At 58.3% G+C, this 15734-nt stretch overlaps 1 protein-coding gene across 8 annotated transcripts in view; it reads right to left on the bottom strand.

Moving 5' to 3' along the window:
* Positions 1–15734, bottom strand: part of Rbfox3 (RNA binding fox-1 homolog 3) — a 393803-nt gene that overhangs the window by 332386 nt on the left and 45683 nt on the right. Inside the window, exon 1 of one of the 8 annotated variants that reach the window (XM_047544868.1) lies at positions 7374–7529. The exons of 6 other annotated variants lie outside the window; for them this stretch is intronic. The gene's annotated coding sequence lies outside the window, so the exon portion shown is untranslated. Of the gene's footprint in view, positions 1–90; positions 110–7373; positions 7530–15734 lie in introns of those variants that run through there. One more of the 8 variants, XM_047544870.1, reaches the window with a different exon arrangement.

Here is a 15734-nt window from a genome sequence, read left to right as displayed (position 1 = left end):
CCCACGCTCCCGGAGAGGGGCTTAGAGACGCGCCCAGAAGCCTGAACGGGAAGGCCAGCCCAGGGCGGCGGGGCCACCACCACCGCTCACCTGTGCCTGTGTCCTTCCACCTGGCATCTCGGGGAGCCGGGATGTCACCAGAAGGCACTCTTCCAGCTGCATACACCTCGGGATCTGGGTGGAACTCAGACACCCAGAGCCGCAAGACGGGCAGGAGCTGCACCCATGAGGCCCCAGCCAGTGTCCACTCCCAGCAGCCGTAGGTGGCAAGTTGAGGGCCGGGGCGCAGCTCAGGGTAGAGCTCCTGCTTAGCACGCACGGGCCCCGCCCCCCGGAAAAGCCTGACTATTCAGCAGTTCCAGGCAGAGGGGGAGGCCCTAGTCAGTCTGGTGTTCTCAGAGGGGGTCCGCTTTCTGCGGGTGGGCGTCCCTGCGAGCTGGTCAAGGTGACTGGGGAATCCGTGGGACTGTGGAGGCTCACGGAGCCCAGGGTGAGCTCAGGCAGTGACACAGATGCCAGGGGTGGGACAGGCCGGGCAGTGCCAGGGAGAGAGCCCAGCGGCTACGAGGAAAACCCGGCCTGACGGAAGGCGCCCCAGCGAGGCGAGGCCCCGCCCAGCTGTGAGCCTGGGTGCCCTTCTGCCCAGAAGCTTCCTGTCCAGAACAGCCCAGTGTCCTGGTCCACCCCGCAGCACCACGCCCTCAGCTCGCTGTCCCCCGGAGCCTCGGTGTCACCAGCGCAGTCAGGCGCACTGCGGGCTGTTTTCCTGGGAGCCTGAGGCCCGGATCTGGGACCTGTGCTCAGGACCGCCATGTTGGTCTCTCCTCCTGAGCCTCAGTTTCTCCATCCTTCCAGTCAGGGATTTGCGTTAGAGCCACTCGGATCCCGAGGAGGTCCCCAGTCCATGTCAGGGCCTTCCAGTCTTGCTCGAGAGAGAGGAGCCCAGGACTGTGGGAGTTCTGAGATGATTAATAAGCTGACCACCCCCGTGTGCACAGGGAAGGAGCTGGCCAGAGGGCACCGAGGGGCTGCTGGGCAGGTCGGAGCCTCTCCCCAGAGCCAGCATCACCAACGCTGCCGGACACTGGTGGCCAGTGGCTTCCAGTGCATCTACTAGAGGTTTCTCCTCGCTGGCAGCTCAACAGAGGCACGAAGCCCGTTCTTCTCACAACCTGTTGTGGTTGTAGAGACTCCTTGGCTCCAGGGCCAGCACCAGGCCCGCCCTGGCCTGTCACTGCCAAATGACTTCCTTGAGGGGCAGCAACATTCCCCTCCCCAGAATGCCACCCCCGAGCTGCCATAGCCCCTTCCCCTCCCCTAAAGTGTGCAGAATATGGGGGGCGGCGGGGCAGAGCCTGCTGTTCCCCGCAGGGCTCGGGGCCTGGAACCGCTCAGAGTGTGGCAGCAGTAGCCAGAGCCCTAGAAGGAACATGTCTCAAGGAGGCCAGTTCACCCTGAGCCTGGACAGAGGGGCCAGCGCCGCCTCCCAGTGTCCTGGGTGGGTTCCAGCAGAACGTCCCCGGTCGTCACCAAGTACTTCAGATCTGCATAACTGGTCAAGAAGGGGCCTTGGGTATGATTCACCATCAAGCATGAGAGTCCTGGAGCTGAAGGGTTAGGGAGCCCAACCCTGCTGGACACCTGGAAAAGCAGTTTCCCACTTCAGCAGGAGACGAGGGGCCAGGTCACTCTTGGGGCAGGGGCTCCCGTGCAGGAAGGACGTTGAGAGCACCGTGGCCTTGACCCACAATGCACTAGCACCCAGCCCCACTCATAGCAACCCTGTCTCCAGACACAGCCCAACATCCCCGGGAGCAAGCTGGCCCCTGGGACAACACAGCTATAAAGTAAAGTGCATGGCTGCATCAGGTGGCAAGAGCACCAGTCTGCCCAAAACAGAATCCGCCACAAGGCAAAGACCCCCACGGTGCCCAGCAGCCTGACTTCCCTCCCCCACGGTCACAACAGTTTTCTGAAAAGCCAGAAAGACCTCCATCCTCCTTCCCAGGAGCACTGCCCTCTCTCTCACCTCCATTCCAGAATCATCCACACCTCTGAAAAGTCTTCTATAATCACAGACATGTAACTCAGGAAGGTTGCTATGCACCAGGCAGCTCGATGTTCAAAGGAACTCGGGACGCTTTGGAAAGTATATCATAACACAAGCGTTCGTCATCTGTTTTCCTGAGCATGGGGTTTGTGTTCTGCAGTGCTGGGGACTATACCCAGAGCTGCTCTACCACTGAGCCACATCCCCAGAGCCCTTTTAATTTTTATATTGAAACAGAGTCTCACTAGGTTGCTTAGGGCCTCACTAAGTTGCTGAGGCTGACCTTGAACTTGTCAACCTCCTATCTCAGCCTCCAAGTCACTGGGATTACAGGGGTGCGCCACTGTGCCGGCCTCAGCTAGGGTTATTGTCCTAGGAATTGCTTTCCTTTTTGACTCGTTGATATGATCTATACATAAATCTCAATTCAAAGGGATGAGATTCATTTTGGAATTTTGACCCAATCTCTTTCGATGACACTGGGGATTTCCCAGCATGGAAATCTCTGACCTAGAGCCAACGGTAGGAAAGCCTGGGAAGCGGCTGGTCCAGGGGGGAAGCCACGTGCTGCAACGAGCCCCTTTGACCCGAGCACCCTGGGCCTCAGAGGTTGGCCCCTGGAGACCCAGGACCCAGGAGGCCGCACCCTCTGTCACTTCACGGCCCTGGCATGCTTCAGCCAGAGCCAGGGCGGGCCCAGGGGGTCTCTACCTTCACCTCCACTCACCATCCACCAGGGAGACCTGAGTGGCTATGTGGCCCCACTGAGAATGTCACCCCGTGCAGCCTCTTCCCGGCGACAAGCAGGCACTGTGAAGGGGACAGTGTGGCCAGAGCAGAACGAGAACACCCCCAGTCACCACTCGGCGACGGCACCCGAGGTTCTCGATGAAGCCAGCCTCATCTGCGAGGCTGGACCATGGTGTTGAGCCCTACGACTTCCTTCCCAAGAGGGGAGATCCAGGACTGTCATCCACGTGTCTTGTCACCTTTCCCAGGACACCAGCTCCTAGGGAGTCACCACGGGGTTCTGAGCGCCCTGTGACAGATGCAAGCAGAGACTTCCTGGCCCGGGTGCCAGAGTGGTCCCATCACCACCTGAGCCAGGTCACAGAGCAGGAAGCGCTGGACCAGCAGAGCTGTGGGGTCGGCCACAGGGAGGGGGACGGCGGGCACTGCCGTCTCCGCTCAGCCCGGTCCCAGGGACTGCATGCAGCCCTGAACCAAGTTCCAGACAGGTCATCCAGGGTCCTGGTGCAAATGCACCTCACATCTGCAGAGGGCTTAGTACAGACCAGGGTTCACCTGCTGCCAGCCACGCTGGCCCCACCACCGTGCCCAGCACCCAGGGTCAGCTGTCCACCCCACTCCTGCCTCCACCTCCCTTCTCCTGGCGGGACCCTGCCTCCACTCCAGCCTCATCTCCAGCCTCATCTGCTGCCTGCCCACAGAGGAGGGGTCCAGCTCCTCTTCCCCGTCCCCTGCCTGCACCTGGGGCGGCAGAGAGCTGCCCGCTCCTTCCTGCCAGCGTCTTCAAGGCAGCTTGCTGGGGAGGACGTGCCCCTTTCTCTTGTCCTTCTTTTCTTTTTCCAATCGCCCTTCTGAGAGAGAGAAGAAAAGCCAGGTCTTTCAGAAACGCCCGTCCTGCCGGCACACAAATAAGATCCCTGGAGCTGAAATCTCAACACTGTCGCTGTGCCCAGACTTCTGTGCCGCGGCCGGCCGTGCTTTGTACCCTCTGGCGAGCCCTCGCCGGCCGGCTCTCCTGGACCTATTTTGGTAGCTGATCGGTGTGCCTGTTTCCCAGACGCGGCTCACGTGTGTGTATTTCTATACATCACTGCCTTGCGGAGGCTCCGAGCCATGGAAATGGCACCTTATGCAAATCAAGGGCTCCTCCATCTGCTTCCGATACTCCCCACTTCCCCTTAATAACCTGCTTTAAGGGGATCGGTAGAGGCAGCAGATGATGCGACTTTATTTTTGTAAACCCAGTTGGTCCTGGAGCGCTGGCAGCCACAATAATGGGAGGGTGTGCCTGTTACCGCCTCTGGGTGGGTGAGTCTACTGTCAGGCTGCACCTCCTTACAGCGGCCAGCGGGAGGGGCTCCCCAACACGGGAGGGCAGCGGGGTCCCAGCAAGAGGCGCCGCGGCCTGGCTGCCCCCCTCCCTGCTCCTTGGGCAGGGCTCGCTGTGGGTTGAACCGTGTCCCCTAGAAGGATGGCCTGGACACTGACCCTGGTACCTCGAAATGTGACCTTATTTGGAAATGTGATTAAAAGACAGGCTTGTATCGGAGTGAGGGGGGTCTTGACCAAGATGACCAGTGTCCTTACAAGGAGAGGACACGGCGACTCAGGAGGGAAGGGACAGCAGGGGGCGCGGGAGCTGCTGGGAAGGGCTGCTTTCCTCACCTCACCCCACTCCCCGTGCCGCAGCCCTGCAGAGGGAGGCGCTCGCGAGGCACCTGGCAGCAGAGGCGGGCGCGTTAAGCAGCGTCCAGCAGACGGTGCGGGGGCGGGCAGAGCGGGCACACCCTTGCTGAGTGTCAGCCTGCTCTTCCTCCCAAGACCCCTGCGACTCCCACAAGGGGCACCCAGGGTCCTGCGAGCTGCTGGTGCAACTTCCCCGGGGTCTGTGGCCATCCAAAAGGGAAATTCTGGCTGGCAGGGTCTCGTTTCCCTTGTGTGTTGACCATAGGCTGCAGGGCCCAGCAAGTGTCCACTGCCACACCCCAGGGACTCCACCTGATGCTCTGGTGGATTTGAGGCCTGAGAGCAGAGCCAGGCTGCCCTCCCGGGAAGGCAGAAGGAAGCTCAGGGGAGCCCTGCGTTTTCAAGCATCCTCGGGGCCAGCAGGGTGGCTCACGGGAAAGAGGATCCAGGAGTGAGTCTTACAGAGAAGGGGAGAGAGGTAAAGAGAGGGGTGGGCAGTTGGGCAGAGGTGTGGTGCCCATGTGAGGTGGCCCATCCTGAAGTGAGGAGGGGCAGAGCACTCAAGTGACCCATGAAATGGAGACGGGGTTTGGGTGAAGTCCAGGGGCACCTAGCACTGACCCAATTAGAGAATGCATGTCAATGAAGGGCCTTCTCCATGAGGGCAGGATCTGGAGCCCCAGGGAGGTGACCCTGGGGTCTGGGGCACACCAAGGCAGGGAGCGAAAGACCAGCTGTGTGTGGAGGGAGGAGGGAGGAGAGGACGGACACCAGAGGGATGATGATGGGCACAGTCCTTTCCCACCCTGGAGGTTCTAGAATAGGGGTCTGCAAACCACAGCTGGAGAGGAATCACCAACTTCCCAACAGCACATCACCGACACACGGCCACTCGCGTCCTTACTGCCCACGGCCACCTGCAGGCTACAGTGGCAGAGCTGGTCACTGCAGCCGAGGTCATTGGGCACAGGACACTAGAGCATTTGTAGCCTGGCCCTTTCCAGGAAGGCCAGGACATCACAGCCCAGGCCTGTCAGAACTCCTAGAAGCCCTGACAAAAGGGGTTCTCCAACAGGGCGTCCCCCATGGAGAGAGGAGGCAGATGGGGGCCTGCTCCCTCCGTCCTCCCCCAGGGAAGCCAGGCAGACAGGGTGGAGCCTGGCGAGACCATGCAGGTGAGTCCCCCACACTGTTTCTCTGACTTAAAACTGTATTGTCCCAGCAGGGACAGTGCCTCCAAGAGTCCGAACTTTCCCCATGCGACTCAGGACAAGAAACCCAAACTCAAAGAATTCCAGAGTAAAGATGAAAATCCAACTGAGCAGAACATTTTCAAGACAAAAGCAAAGACAGGGAGAAACTCTAGTCCACAACAGACTGTCCAGCAGCCATTGAGGGTGACTGGCAAAGGCTGAGCCAGTGAGACCCCCTTCCCCGCACCAAGGCCTTCCTGGGCCTGGGGCCCAGGGTCCATCCACGGAGCCTGTGCAGATCCAGTCTCCAAGACCCACGCCCCCCTCATGCCCACAGCCCTCACCTCAGCAAAGGTCCAGGCACCCGGGCCTGCCTCCCCTGGCCCTGCAGGTCTAGGAGGCGCACAGCCCTGAGGCCCTGCAGGGCTGAGACAGCTGTCTTGGTGTGCTTGGGGAGAGGGTGACCACTCAGTTTCCTAACAGCACACGCCTCTGCCCTCAGCTCTCGGTCAGCAAACACACCCAGGCACTCGTCCAGCCAAGGCGAAGCATCCAGGCCTGCTGGGCAGAGAGGCCACGACCAGGGCCAGGCCTTCCCCATCGCAGGCCAGCCACTGCTCGCCGGGGCCGACTGACAGTATTTCATTTTAAGTGGGGATGGAATCTATTCATGCAATTCTGAACCGAGGGGCAACCCAGCCCTGCAAGCCAGAGTGGAGGGCAGCTCCTTCACTCCCTGCCCACCTGTGCAGGCCCTGGGGCTGCAGAGACAGATGAGATGTCCCTGCCCTCAGGTGCCCATGGTAGGACTCGGGGAACCATGACACAGCCCAGACAAGACAAGTATGACAGAGGATGCCGCGTCCTAGCGAGCTGCATGCAGGGCCCAGAGAAGGGACATGGCTCAGCAGCAGCTCCTCCAAGGTGAGTGGCATTGTGACAGAGGCCCATTGGCACAGTAGACTCTAAGCGGCATGGTGGTTAGCAGTGGGGCGGGGTGTGGGTGGTACCTCCTGGCCCTCCACACCAGGGCACCGCCAGGCCAGGCCTTCACAATCACTGTGGGCGATCCCGCTTGCTGCTGGGAGGAGAACCAGCAGTCCCTTCCTGGACAAGGCTGCACAGAGAAGCACAGCCCTCGCTTCCAACCCCGGACACCAGTTAGATCCCACACAGGCTGTGCTGCCTGCAGGAGGAGGGAACCCAGAGGGCCTACCCTTACCTGCCAGCCTCTGCTGGGTCCTGAGGCCCTGAGGAGGCTGCCTGAGGGTGTGGGGGTGGGAGGCACGAGCAAGCCAGAGGGCCGGCAGCGGCTGCCGTCCTGGCCAGCCTCAGCATCTCTGCATCTCTGGCAGCTTTGCTTCAAAGCAGCCAGCGAAGGACAGGCACCCTGTAAATTTAGAAGCGTGCAGGCTGGCTGCTTTTGGTATTCATCTTAGCGCACGGGGAGGCAGGCATCCGCTCACGCCACACCGCCACATCGCAGCCCACGCAGGCGCCTGCAGGAGAGAGCACCTTTCCCAAAAGTAAAAAGGCCGCTGAGGCCAGGTCCCAACGCCAGCCTGGGACGCCTCCCCCGGGACCCCCTCCCCTTCTCACATTTGGCTAAAAATAAAACCCCTTCTGGCAGCACATACACCCAGTCTCCCAGGAACATAAGCCTCCCGGGAATCTAGAAAAGGGAACAGCTCTACCTCTTATCCAGCCAGATGGGTTCCTGAAAATCTGTGTCCAACCAGTTTTTGTAAATCCAATCCTGCTCCGGTGATCCGCCTTGTCTCAGAGCGACATGGCGCTGGTCAGCTCCTGCACTCCCAGAGGCTCCTCAGCAGGCCTCGGCGGCTCCCGAGCCAGAGGAGGCTGCTCCACCAGAGGGTCCCCCTTGATCTGATGACTCATGCCCACGTTTTGCTGTGTCAGGGCTCAGGTTTGCACTAAGTGGGGCAGACCTGAATGCAAGTGGCCCCAGGCTGTGTTTGGGGTTTCTGTGAGACCTCGTTTAATAGCTTTGAGGCAGGCAGCACCAGAACCACCCTGGTACCTCTCCCCTGACCTCCCCAATATGGCGCACAGTCATTGGAGCAGAAGAGGCCACGTGGAGTGGATCTGAACGTGAACGGTGGTACGGGGGGAGGAGGAGAGGAGCCAAGCTCAGTTCCTCTGTCGCATCTGTGTACCTCTTGTCCCTAGCAGAGTGGGGCTGGCTCGCAGCAGAGTCACTCTGGAGGTTGGGACTCCATGCAGAGCCTGGGCAGCATGGAGTGGGTTACAGCCAAGCCCAGCCGAGATGTGCACTGTGGGAAGATGTGTCTGGACGCAGGCGAGAGCAGGAGGAAGGCTGCAGGCAGGGAGGCCCACAGGACCGTCACTGGAGAGGATGCTGACCCAGGTCGGTGTTGGCGACCCCAGGCCTTCAGGAGGCACTGAGGCAGCCACCCACAGTCACTGTCCGGGAAAGGCCTGCCTGGGACCCTCACCTCCGTTCTCCTCTTGATAATGAGGGAAGTGGGTATCAGGCTCAGAGTCACAGCCTCGCAACCTTCAAATCCCCTGCTCATGACTTCCAGGACCCTGGGCCACAAGGCAGGGACCAGTTCCTGCTCAGTGGCTTTATCAGGCGACTGTTAAACACGTGTGCACACACGTGTGTCGGGGAAGGGGCAGCTCCTACCAAAAGAGCCCGGAGCTGTCTGGTGTCGAACACCAGCGGATGCACAGAAGCTCCTCAGGAGGACTTCCCTGGTTTGTACAAAGCAGGGGTGCCCCACCTTCCCTCAGAGGGATCCGTGCTCAGCACCTGCCCCGTCTCAAGCCACAGGCCGGGTATTTGCCCTTCAGTATTCCATGTCATTATCACATCACTGTGAAGTAGGCATTGCCTCTCACTTTCTAGGGAAGAAAGCTAGGGCTCGGAGAGATTACCAAGCACTAGCTGGTGGGCAACTGGGATTTGAACCCAACCACACTATTTCCACTCTACCGGAGAGCCTCCATTCACTACCCCTTGGAGGATAGGCACAGCGCCCGGCAGACTACAGAGTCCACAGTCTCCCCACTCAGAGTGGGACCCAAGGCAGCGCCCTCCTCCTAGGGACCCAGTCCTGCCCCGGCAGAAAGCCTCCCAAGGCCACGCCCACGCCACGCCCTGACACGCCCACGCCAGGCCACGCCCACATTGAGCTGGCCCCTCCCCACCATGCCCACACGGTGCCACCCTGCCCACTGGTCTACTGAGGTAGAAGGGTGGGAGGGGCCGCCGGTGAGTCCAGCTCGGCTTGCACCCTCGGGTTCCCGCTTTCCCCCACTGGCTGGGTCGGAGGTTGTCTGAAAAGTGCTCCCACCACTTCAACACTAACCCAAGCCAGAGTCCGCCATGTCCAGCTAGGGCACCGCAGACGCAAAGCCACTGGCACTCAGGAACGGGAAGGGAACTTCTCAGTGTGCCCCGGCCCAGGACCCCAGTGACCCAGCGGGAGCCTTGCCTCGCAGGAGGGGCCGCCTGCGCCGTCTCTGGTCAGGGAGTCCAGGCAGCCACTGGCAAGATCTGTGGTTCTAATTTTTTCCTTATTATAATAGTTATACATATTCACTGCAGAAAATTTAGAAACTACACATATGCAAAAAGAAGAAAATAAAAATAACCCATAATCCCACTAACCCGAAATAACTCCTGTTAACATTTTGAGCATATATACACTTCCAGACTTCCCTATGCAGAGAATATGTATTTTTGGTACTAAGTGGGATCATACTGTACATACCATTTTGTAATGTCTTTTCCATTTAACTATATATCATACCAAATCATTAAGTATTCTTTTACAATGTCATTTTTTAATGACTGAATTAGCCAAAGGATACTAAAAGGACAGCTAAGGACAGTTGAGGACAATTTTACAACACAGAAAATTGCAACTAAGCATTAAATATGAAAATGCCCTTTGGAAACAAACTTCATTTCTCTCTTTAGTCCAAATTCTACAATCTCAAAAAAACCAAAAACGTGATCTGACTTGAGGACATGTCACTCTGAAGAGAGCTGGCTGCCGGTGGCTGGTGGGGGGCTGACCTCCCCTCCCTACAAGGAGAAGTTGTGTAAGATATTTTCAAGACTTTAAGACTGCAGTGATCTGAAGAGCAAGCCATTCCTTGGTGAGAGACCAGGGAGGCCGAGAGTTGAATCCTAAGGGGTCCCTTAGCTCACATCCAGCTCTGCTGAGGAGGAGGCATGTCCCTTAAATTTGAAGTGGAAGCTCAGCTGGGCTCTGCTGCTGCACCAGGACCCTGGGGACCAGCCAGAGGCTGCTCCACACCGCTGGTCCCTGGACTTGGTTGGAAACCAAGAACCGAGAATGAATCACCAGAGTCCATGCCAGCCCCTTGACCCACAGAGACCTGGCTGCAGTGTCCCTGGAAGAGGAAATCTGTGTTTACCAAAGGTTGCTGCTGCCAGGCATCCGATCTTCCTGGTTTATTCAACTTGGCTTTCTCCCTGTGCTTTAGGGAAGGTCCCCTAGGGAAACAGCAACCTGCCGTGGACAGACAGAGACAGGAGGATCCTGGCCCACACAGAAGTCAGCTTGAAAGTGCCTGGAGGCCAGACCCAGGGAGAACAGGAGTCAGGGCCCCAGTTTAGGGTGTGCTCTGGGGCCCTGGGCCTTGGGGAGCTGTGTATGAGCACACTGGTCCACGGTGACCCCGCTGCATCTGTTAAACTGATTTTGGCTGCAAACGGCAGAGGCTGGGACCCACCAACTGTCGCCATGAGCGTGTGTCTCACAGGGCCAGCCTCCAGCTCCTCTCTGCGCCCAGGACACAGGTCCTGGCCGTCTGCTCTGCCGCCCCCACCTGCATGTTCACCTCGCCCTCGGGTGAGGACATCCGCAGCAGGCCCACGGCCACGCCCTAGGCCCCCTCAGACCCCGAGAACTGGCCCCGGAGCTGAGCCGACTTCTCCTCCCGCTGGAAGCTGCTCTTCTGCCTCACTGACCAGCGTCGGTCACCTCTAAGAGCCAGGAGGCGAGCTCGACATGCTCCTGCAGTGGGCCCCACGGGGACAGCTGCCTTCAGGCATCCTGTTCCTTCACTCTTGTCCCTGTCACCTAATCGAGTCACCCCAAATGTGTCAGGCCTCGGGTAACCTGGAGCACAAAATGTGGTACAGCTGCCCGTGGGTTCCTTGGGCTGGCAGATCAGCTGTGGGGTCACGAAGCAGGACAGGAAGACCAGCCCCCAAAGACACGGGGCTCCCCCAAATCAGGCAAAGCGGCCTCCTGTGCCAGGGGAGCCTGTGGTGCTGGCCATCTGCATCTCTGGGCCAAACGCCCTGCAGATACTCCAAGGAACAGGATGGCCTGGTCCCCCAGGAGATGGGAAGGAGCACGGGATGGCCCCTGATCCCTCTTTCTCCTGACCTGCTGCGCCCTCAATCCCAAACCGGCTGCTGGAGAAGAGGCTGGTCCTCCCCACATAGGCCGCTCGGCTACCTCTGCCCCCTGACCACGGCCAGCAGATGCCATGGTCCACCTCCACAGGGTCCTCTCTCCACATGTCCACTCATGGCTAGAATAAAGCTGGCCCCAAGGGGTCTGGAGGGGGCACTACTACCCTGGGGTAGGCAGTGTGGCCCAGACACCCCGTTATCCTAATCACTGCCTCAAGGACCTCGTCTTGCTCCAGAGGTCCGGTTGTGTGGTCCAAGAAAACAGGCCAGCGTGGCACCCTGAGTGTCCTGTGAACCCGCCAACGGCCCTGCTCAGGTAGAGCTTAAACACACCCGGCTATGGTCACACGGCCTGACAAAGGTGACCGACAGAGGACCAAGCCCGTCTCCTGACCCACGGCTGACCGGGAAGCTCAAGCCCCCACCCGGACGTCTTCCTCTTGAGTGAGGCAGCAGAGAGTCTAAGTGGACCAGTCACGGGTGTCTGCTGTCCTCGCCTGGCTTAGCCCTTAAAGACCCAGAAGGTGGGCACTGGCCTGCCCCCAGGCCTAACCAACTGACCTCAGTGGCTCAAGGCAACCCAGATTTATCCGGTGACGTTCAGAGGCCAGAGCCTGAATCAAGGTGCCAGCGGGGCCGCGCCACCTCCAAAGGTCCTAGAGGAGACCCTCCCTGCCCCTCAGCCTCCGTGGCAGGCGGTCCTTGGCATCCTTCCCCTGTGGCTGAGCCCCACCGGCTCTGCCTCGGGCCCCACATGGCCTCCCCTGTTGTGTCTGTGTCCCTTCTTACCAGGGCGGTGGTCTTGGGATTGAAGCCCACCTAATCCAGGATGACTTCATCTTTATTACACCTGCAGAGACCATTTTCAGAGTCCCTCCCTTGGCGGGGTAAGGACTTAGACACGTGGGGACGTAAGACGGCCCAGGGCAGCAGGCCTCCTCACTCCTCAGCCATGCTGAACACTGGACTCCCTCAGATGGTTTAAGTCCTGCCTCTTCATAGGAGGGGGCGGTCTACTCTCGCGGCACCAGGCAAGCATCTTGACAGGTCCCCCATGCTCCCAGTTCTAGCGATGACCAGCTTTGGATGTGACTCCCTTTGTCCCTGGCTTACAGGCCAGGCTGGTCCCAGATGGTCATTACCAATCCTAAAGCAAGTCACAGAGCTGAGTGCAGTGTCCTAAGAGGACCAGCCAGTGGGGGTGGGGGTGAGGCACGGGGCTTGCCCACGACCCCAAGAAGATGCTTCTTCCTGAATGTGCTGTGGCTACAGCACAAGGCAGAGGAGGTGCAGGTGACAGGGTGCAGGCCAAGGTCCCTGTGCTCGGGACTCAGCCCAGCGGGGGCACAGCAGTGGCACAGCATCCCCTCCATGTAAGCTGGGCTGCACACCCAAGCCCCCAGTGAGCTGAGCAGGCAGGAGCCGCCGCAGCTGGTCTGTCTTCTGTGTGCATGCCTCACGGGCTCTCTGCAAGGCCTTGCTGAGTGAATGGGTGCATGCACAAATGTTCCCGCTACAGTGGACTCGGGGACTGGACCCTTCCTTTCCATCCCCCTCCCTCCTGCCTTGCAGCCCTCGAGCCATGGCCCTGTGGGGTTACAGAATGAATTTAGGGGAGGTGGGGATGACCACGGTCAGGGTAGGATAGCCTCAGTGCTCCCCGCCTGCTCCCAAGGCCCAGTTCCGTGCCCTGGACCAGGCTTTCCGTGGACACTATGATAGCAGGTTAATAAAAGTGGGCTCCTCCAGGGCAGCTCCAGGGCACAGATGCACTCACCGGGGCTCTCAAGCCACATATCATTCCTTCAGATCCAGGATGAGATCAGCAGGCGAAAAGGTACCCATGTGGGGTTGGGACTTCTACGATTCTCAAGGGACCTAAAGGCCACCAGTACTAAAGGCTCAGGTCTAAATCCAGACGTCAGGTGATGGTCTGGTCACATGGCTCCAGAAGCGATCCCAACAGTGTGAAATATTCACAGTCTGAGAATGCCTATATGTAAAGAGCACCCTGAAATTAAGAAGAAGACTCCACAGAAACAAAGTATGTGATTAAGCAGTTCACAGAAGTAGAAACACAAATGGCCAAGAAAATATAAGACACAGCCTTCCTAGAGTTAGAGAAATGGCAGTTAAAAGGAGCTGTTTTGTGTACTTTACCTGAAAAACATTATAAGAAATAATAGCTGATGTTGGTATGAGTGTAGAATAAATGGTCCCCACATATTTGTGTGAAAGACTTGTAAATACTTTCAACCTTCTATAAAGTAATATATACATATATACTTTGCTCCAGTGGGTCTACATGGGGGATTCTCCCCAAGAAAGCTAGAAGTGTCAGGCACATCTGTCGGGTGTGACAAGGTACGCAAGTGGGCTGCAGAAGAGGCCCGCCATTGGAAGAGTGGCTCTGAAGGGCGGGAGAGCCAATTCTCTTCTGTAGGAACTCATACCATGAATAAGTAATCACTTTTATAATTAATGTGACTGAATTTTTTAGTGGCTAAGGGAGTGATTTCAAAGCGAAGGCCTTCTGTTCCTGCTGCTGTTCCAAGGAAGGGTCATCAGGCTCAGCAAATGGAGACCCTGGGTGTCCAGTAAAATTTGAATCTTCATAAACAACAAAGGTTGTTTTGTTTTGCTTTTCTTCGGTGGCTATCCCATGCGACCTTGGGCACACGCCTGTACATGCAGCTGTCCGTCACTCATCTGAAGTCCAGATTCGACTGGGCACCCCTGGTTGTATCTGGCAGCTCCGGTCATAGGGCAGCAACAGGAAGGCACAGTGGAGCTGCTCTCAGCCACTCTGAAGGGCACCTGTCACCTCTTGCTCTTCATGAGAGCCTGGTGTACCCAGGATGGCCCCCCCTTCTGCCAGGGATCACACACACACTCAGGGGTTGTCATTCACCATTCTGAGAGGACACTCCTGGGCCTGGTGAGCACTTCTGCCATGCTAGGGTCCAGCCCGGCTCCTGCTTGTCCAGCTCCTCCTGCTGGAGGCCCCCAGGAGGACCCGGGGTTCCGATGCGGTCAGAGCCCGACTGTGCCGGCGTGTGGAAGATGGTCAGTGAGCATGGGCAGATGGACTAGGGGAGACCCAGGTGCCTGGGGAGGGAGGCAGTGCTGCCACGTCGAGGCATGTGAAGCCCAGGCCTCCTTGTGGGGCAGGGCCACCCCACTTCTGAGATTGTCGGCATCGCGCCACTTTTCCCAGCCCGCTAGGCGTCCTTCTGCCCTCTTCCCACCAACGTACCATCCCCAGGCGGAATGGCCTGAGTGGCCACTTCCAGGGAACTGCCTGCAGCTCCCGCTAAATGCCACCCGTTTACAGTCTCAGTGAGCAAGCGCCAGCTGGGAAGGGGAGCCCAAGTGGCCATGCGGCCAGTGTCCAGGCGGCTCAACTTTCATGCTTCGGTATTCCCATCTCTAAGAGCAGAGCTCAGGGGGCATGTCCTTCAAGGAATTTCTAAGCATTTCTGAGAGTCTGGGGTCAGCCATGTCCCCTGCCCTCCTCCCCCAGCGTGGGCCGTTGGACTCTACTTCAGTTCACTCTGGACTAAGACAGGGCATGTGCCAAATGGCCAGGAGAAAGTTCTCCCTGGTCTCTCCCCGACTCCAGGCCCACAGCTTTGCAGGCCTTGGCTCCTCCCCTGGAGTTGCTCCTTAACCCACAGCCTGTTGAGCCCAGGACGGGCAGACGAGACGTTAGCATTACAACCCACACTGATCTTTGTCAATTACGCTCCAGTGTTTGAGCCCTAACCAGCTTTAAATTGAATCAGGACGAAATCAGCAAAATAAAAAGAACCCAAGCCACAGCCTTTCAATTCCAGCACTGGAAAAAAAAAAAAAAAAAAAAGTTATACATTTCATAATGGCCTTCTACCCCGTAATGAACAGGAAAAATAAATTAGATTCCAAGCTAAGGGTATATTTATGCAATTTCATTATGTGCCCATGAGCAAGCCTGGTTTTCACCAAGATAAAAATGAGCTCTCAGAAACACTCGCACTAAATAAATGGAGTGATTTAACAGCTTAACGGGGAGCGTGGAAGAGGAACTGAAGGACAGTGTCAAAAATGGAAAAATAAAAATAAGAGAGGCTTACAATGCGCCACCTGCGCCGTGCACAAAACGCCCGCGGCACCGAGCCAGTGCCCGGAGCCTCAGAGCCCCAGCCCGCTCTCGCCCGCGCTGCAGGTGAGCCCGAGCTGCGGCCCGGGGGACGCGGGTTCTCCCGACCCGCTGCACCTGGGTCAGCACAGACCAGACTCGGCCAAGGGCTGGTCCCGCACCCTGGATCCTGGCGGAGACCCCTGCCTATGGCCGCATTCGGGCCCCTCTCTCCCCATCCTCGCCCTCCTTCCTGCCGCTTCCAGCAGTTCCTCTCCGTTCTCTGTCCTCGCTTCAGGGCCACCTGCCAGCTCCAGTTCGGGTGCGACTGGCACTTCCTCCTGTGGTCGCTAGGTGGGCTGTGGGCCAGGGGTCTCCCAGGGGCCCAAGCACGGGCCTCAGGCCTCCACTTGGACCTTTCTTTCCAGAAGCGCGCACCTGTTCTCTGGGGCTTTCAGGCCCTTGGCGAGCGCCGACTCTCTCTTTTTTTTAATG

Source organism: Sciurus carolinensis, chromosome 3 (assembly GCF_902686445.1).
Source record: "Sciurus carolinensis chromosome 3, mSciCar1.2, whole genome shotgun sequence".
NCBI lineage: Eukaryota > Metazoa > Chordata > Mammalia > Rodentia > Sciuridae > Sciurus > Sciurus carolinensis.
The sequence above is the reverse complement of the archived record's forward strand: the minus strand, read 5'-3'. Positions and strand labels throughout refer to the sequence as shown.